A 6,771-nucleotide genomic window follows, 5' to 3' on the forward strand; every position below is an offset into this window, starting at 1 on the left:
CACATCTCTTACAACATAAATATTCTGCTGTGTGCTAAATGACTATAAATTACGTAACTGGAAAAATACAGTGAATGCATAAAAGGTAGTTTTGAACATGTCGATAAAGAACAATTTTAAATATGTAGGAGTATTTTTTATACATATCTTTTTAAGAATAATTTCTTCTAATGAACCATGCAAATATTAATGAAATTTGTAGAGTCTCACCTTCTTGCGAAGCATGAAAACGAGACTCAAGCCGAATATAAGCGACTTATCGTTATTAAATAATATTAGTTATTAAGCTAGTTATTAAATAATATATCTTTTAATGTCTTTAATATTTAACTGTAAACATATGCCCAGTAAGAAGACAAAGAACGTAAGAAGGCTGTAAAAGACCCTTTTATTCAAACTCAGTAATTTAAAAAAAGGCACTTCTTGTGCTTACAAAACCAGCCAGTATTTGTGGCGTAGCTCAAAATGAATGATTTCAAATTAGAGCTAAGTTAAGTCATAAGTTAGTCAAAGGCTACACAGAATGAATATCAAGCAAATTGTTTCAAACCTATGCCGGCGTGTCAAGCAATGATAGCAAGAATAACGTAACGTCGCAGACTGACTGCTATCGAAACGTTTCAACTAGTAACGTGGCCTTCAGCAGGTGGAACACGCTCTAATTTAATAGTCTAAGCCTTTTTTTTAAATACTATCTCTTTCCACCTCATTTAAACACGTGTGAAGTAAAAATTAGCATTCTGGCAGGGGAAAATGGAAAAGAAGAATGACGTAAAATAAATGGTTAAATAAAAATAAGTAAATCCTTACAAATTATTTATAAATATATCCGAAAATTAAACATTTATTCATTCGTAAATTTCTATGAATGTTACTATCAAAAGCTAGTTATTAAATAATATATCATTTAATATCTTTAATATTTAATTGTAAACATAAATTAAGAGTACTATTGGCAGGTGTATTTATAAAGTATTTAAACAGGAATTACTCATACTGGAAAACAGTTTACTGATAGGTAATGCAAAATATATATGAGATGTTATGAAATGTGTATATATGAGATGCTATGAACGTAATATATGAGATGCTATGAAAAACTTAATATATGTGGACTTAAAATAATTTTAAAGTACAATTTTCAGAATGCGTATTGTTAAATATAAGAACAAATTTTCTATAAGTATTAAAATAATTATTTGGTTGTATTTCATAATAACTCAGTTGGAAGTCTTAATATTTTTTTCTCCGCTGTCCCCTTCTTAACTGATATAGAAAGTAATAAACAGTAATATATAACATATATTTACTAAAGCAAAATGTGCTTTAATTTGAAGAGAGCATAAATTGTAGTCTGATTATGATATTTACTTCCTTGTACGAAGTAAAAAGGAAGTATTGTAATCGCGCAAAGTTTCAAGCAGCATATTTCAACGAAAATATCCATTTTGACCGCTATCGAACGCAATTTAACGAAGTTTTTGCGTGGTATCTGTACGTAAGGACAGAATAAAAGACTCTTTTCCTCCAAAAAAATTATAAAACTGCTTTAAAATGAATTCTGAAGAGAATTTTTCGTCGCGTCTGTACGGACGTATGTATGTACGTACGTACGTATCTCGCATAACTCAAAAACGAGTAGCCTCAGAACGTTGAAATTTTACATATAGGACTGCTATAACATGTAGATGTGCATCTCGTATTTTGGTTTCAATCGGCCGCACCAAACCCATATAAATATATTTATATATATATCCACTCTGTTACCCGGCTCAGTGGTCTCAGTTTCTTTACTCTTATATGTTTGTAAATTGTACATTTTTTGCTTTAAAAATGATTGAATTATGTTGTTCTTATCTTCCGGTTAAGGTTTTTATTTCTTTAGTAAATCTGTATGCAATATTTTTAGAATTATCAACAATTTTAAAGTTGTTTAAGTGACGATAAGCCTAATAACATTTTTTGATGGCGGCCATTGCTTGTTTACATTTGAAACAGCAGACTAGTGGATTTGTTGCCAATCTAGAGAAACGTAGCTTCGCAACATCAAAGATAGCGCCTTCATTTATTATTTCGAATTAAATCATGCTTAATGCTTTCTGGAATTTTTCGAGGAAATAAGTGTTTGAGATTTACTTTGTAATTTTTAATACATGTGTTTTGAGTTTTTATGTATTTTTGCCTTGTCGCGAAGTGAGAACTGAATTAATTGAATGAGAAATACTCAATCGCCTGTGAAAAACTTTCTTTTTGGTTTTGTTTGCTTAATTTCTTTTATGATGAATTGATTAGATAATTCTTTAAATAAGATAAATTTTGTGCATTCTAAATTATAATATGAACGAAATATAATACTGTTAAATGAATCTAGCGCCAGAGTATCTCTGTGGTAAACAAATAAAGTGAATTTTAAAGAATGCATTTATTTTATTGTGGTTTATGCGCTGTCGGCGAAGTAGATTTAATTCAATCCAATAAGTGTAAATGAAATGCAAGAAAAAATGCGTGTAATTTAATATTCCGTACAAGGAAGTCATGTGGTGTACAAATCAGATTTTTGATTTAACCGACATTTCAGAAAAGCTAAAAGAATCATCTCATATTTGAGAAAATATTTCAGGAAAAGGCTTTAAAAACAAAATATATTTCTAATGTAATGCAGAGAAGATATCAGAACATTTCAATGAAATCTGAGCTATTCTGAACACAGGAAAGTTAACAGCAGTTTAAAATAGTAATCTTTAAAACAGTTAGGAAATATTGTAGAAAAAGAAAATGCATATATTTATACTTATATTTATGACGTAATTGCAGAATGTTTACCGCTGAACGTGTTAAATTCCACAAGTTTTAAAGGTAAACCATTAAAACTTGTAGAATACTTTGGTAACCAAGGCGGGTGTCAATTGCATCAAACTAGCTGAGTGAGAGAAACCAGTCAGGGCCTCTGCCTCTAATTCCTACCTCATTTTGAGTAACAGTGTTAAACACCTAGGTGCCTGGGTACAGTCAACCCCTTCTGAGGGGCTGATGACACAATACCCTACCCCATATCGAATTAAACTTACGAATTTCGAATCTTATCAAAAAATAAATAGAGATAAGTTATTTTTTAAAATAAGTTACAGAAAATTTAAAAGCGATTTTGTAAAATTAAAGTAGTATGAGAGGAGAAAGCTGTTGAGCTTCTGACTAAGCACTAAAATGCAATTGCAATATTGCAAAAAACCAGTAGTGTGTAATAAAAAACATATACATAGAATAAATTATATATATATAAATTTAATAATATATGAGTTATATTAAATATGAACAAATTTTTATAAATTATATATAAAAACTGATACAATAAAATATAAAACAAATGAAAATACAAGTACATAGAAAACATTACTTTTTCATTATTACAAATGTGTTCAGTATAGCTATGGGCCTTTTCTTAAAATTATCACTAGTATAATCATAAATGTAAATTCTTACTTCTTGGTTGTTTTCTCATCCTTACATGAAAGATTTTTGCTAAATGGTAATAAAAAGTTCTGAGTTATGATCTGTTCAGTTTTTCATGAATTATGTTATTTCTATAATACCACGGCGAGTTTGTTATTTGCCGCAGTACATAGTTTTTGTTGTTTGTAATGGTTTTGTATTTGACTTGCATGAATAAGCCCAGACTGGAAAGGTATAGCCTAGCATGGAACGCATAATATATTTATAAATGATTAACTTGTTATGTATAGATAGAACGCTGTTTCGGACAATTAATTGGTGGAGTTGAGCTTTACGTACCTGAAACTTCCTAATAATAGAGTGCTTATGTGGGACCATGTAAGGGAATTTGTGAATCTCACCAATCTCTTGAAAGAGCTTTGAGCTCAAGAATATTTTAAATGCCACTATGCTGCAAAGGTACTGGATATTTACAAACATGTATGCATTTTTCTGGGTTGGTATTTAAGCCAAATATTATGGCAGGCAGCTTCTTTACCACTAAGCCTAAATCATAACAGCCAGAATTTATTTAAGCATTAGAACCATGAAAATTATTTTACCATTAGATCTAAATTCGTACAGTATTGATAATTACACTTGAGTATCTGTTGATAGCCCTAAGATAAGTGACTTGTTTAACCCAGGATAAATAGCTCAATAAAATTTCAAGTTTTTTACAAATCACGCTAATCTTCTCTGTATCATTCCACTTTTAGCATGTATACTGCCGAAGTTCCTTCCTCCTTGTCTGTCACCAATCTCTTGAAAGAGCTTTGAGCTCAAGAATATTTTAAATACCACCATGCTGCAAAGGTACTGGATATTTACAAACATGTATGCATTTTTCTGGGTTGATATTTAAGCCAAATATTATGGCAGGCAGCTTCACTACCACTAAGCCTAAATCATAACAGCCAGAATTTATTTAAGCATTAGAACCATGAAAATTATTTTACCATTAGATCTAAATTCGTATAGTATTGATAATTACACTTGAGTATCTGTTGATACTTCGTATTACAGCAATTCTTTGATTTCTAGCTATTGCATACGTATTTAAATATTAGACTCTTGCGATTGTTTGCATAATAAGCATTCAACTTACATAGCGGTTTTTGATGATTTCCAAGGAAACAAATGTTTTTGCATAATATAAATTTTAATATATTAATTGGGACTAATTATTTATACACAAACGAACAAAATATTTATGTCTATAAACATTTTCGGTTGAAATTTCTTTCGTATGAATATTTATTTCAGAAGCAAGAAGCAAAATTTGTTGAACTAAAACCATCTGAACGTTTAGTATATCAGCAACTACATAATAGCTTAGTTTCTAAACTTACTAAAATATTTTATTTAATAGATATTGTATTTAAAATAAACTTCGAAACTATTTAATTAAAGGGACTCATACACTGTAAAACTCATAAGATCTTCGAATATGTGACTGTTGCAAGAATTGGGATAACTTACTTATTTAAAAAGCAATTACTTCCAACCCTTTACAGTTGACTACATAATATAGCTGCTTTCTGAAATAGTAATCAGAAAGTTTGCGTTGTCACAAATATTTTTATAATTTAATCCGCTCTGTGACAAAATTTTTCGTCGTGTTTCCCACTTGCGTGCACAGTTTAAAACATTCTGTTGCATAATTTAAGTCCATATTTTATATATAGCTTTTATAACATTTGGAAACTACTGTGAACCAAAAATTCTAAGAATTTCATGTTAAAGTTTTATTTTATTTGTAGTTGAGTTTATTAAATGTATTTTATTAAAAATATCTGTAATGTTTTCGTGCATAAAATTTTTTAATACTAAAATATTCATCAAATTTTTCGTTCAGTTAGAAAATAGTGCCCATATAAAGAATTCCATCGAATTTCAAGTATGTACCATTAGCCATTTTTAAAATATCATGCGCGCAAGGTGGAAACATGACGAAAACTTTTGTTGCAAAGCGGATAAATAGTGATCAGAAAATTTGTGTTGCCACAAATATTTTTAGAATTTAATCCACTTTGTGACAAAATGTTTCGTCATGTTTTCACCTTGTGCGCACAGTTTAAAACATTCTGTTGCATAATTTAATTCCATATTTAATATATAGCTTTTATAAAATTTGAAAACTATACTGTGAACCAAATCTTCTAAGAATTTCATGTTAATTTTTTTTTTTGGAGTTGAGTTTATAAAATGTATTTTAGTAACAACATCTGTAATGTTTTAGTGCATAAAGCTTTTTAATATTAAAATATTCATCAGATTTTTGGTTCACTTAGAAAATAATGCCCATATAAAGAATTCCATCCAATTTCAAGTATGTACCATTAGTCAGTTTTAAAATATCATGCGCGCAACGTGGAAACATAACGAAACGTTTTGTCACAGAGCGTATTAATTACAAAAATATTTGTGGCAACATAAACTTTCTGGTTACTAGTTTCCAAAGCAGCTATATTATGCAGTCAGCTGTAAAAATCGGGAAGTAAGTGCTTTTAAAATAAATGAAATATCCCAATTTTTGCAACAGTCACATAATTCGACGATCATAAGGGGTTTAAGGTCTATGAGCCCCCTTAAATAATTAACAGTTCCTAAATTTGTCTTAAATACAATATCTGCATTCACTTTGATCCCCACCGAAACCTTTGAATATGTTAGCCACTGAGTGACCTCAATAATTAACTTTTGTTTGCAATGGAAACAAAAATGGAGTGGTTGTTTCTTTTAGCACTATACTAAAACCACAATCTTTAAAAAAAAATGATTACTCAACTTACCAGTTGTGAAGACATACCTACCAACAGCCACTAAATGCTCAGATTAATCTTTAACATTAGAAATGACCAGATTCCGCCTTTGACTAATCCGGAAGAGAATCTTGCATTTGGAACACATTCGAAGGCAACTTCTTACAGAAACGGTCGGTTGACTGACTGGTTTTTCTGGGGCAGAGTAATAAGGATCATAAAAAATCATAATGCCCTCTATGCAATAAAATATTTCGATAAAAATTGTATCTCCTGAGGCGACAATTATCTTCACTGACTTTGCAGTCAGTCAGCATGTATCATTTTCTGCACAGAAAGGGAAATATTCAATGCACAAACATTGATCTTACAATAGACATCTAAAATACTCAAACTCTACGATCGCTTAGGCAATAATAGGCAACTCTATAATCGCAAGCTAAAATACTAATTCGAAGTTGGCTGCAGATTCCCATCAAAGAGAAATAGCGTGTTTTGCCGTATAGCCAAAGATTCT

At 30.1% G+C, this 6,771-nt stretch overlaps 1 protein-coding gene across 1 annotated transcript in view; it reads right to left on the bottom strand.

The window, feature by feature from the left end:
• Positions 1-6,419, bottom strand: part of LOC118196145 (organic cation transporter 1-like) — a 68,129-nt gene extending 61,710 nt beyond the window's left edge. The window contains exon 1 of the mRNA XM_035367553.2: positions 6,285-6,419. The gene's annotated coding sequence lies outside the window, so the exon portion shown is untranslated. The remainder of the gene's footprint in view (positions 1-6,284) is intronic.
• Positions 6,420-6,771: the final 352 nt, after the last annotated feature.

The sequence above is a fragment of the Stegodyphus dumicola genome, chromosome 6 (genome assembly GCF_044657685.1).
Source record: "Stegodyphus dumicola isolate Sdum_Otavi_A_Nest chromosome 6, ASM4465768v1".
NCBI lineage: Eukaryota > Metazoa > Arthropoda > Arachnida > Araneae > Eresidae > Stegodyphus > Stegodyphus dumicola.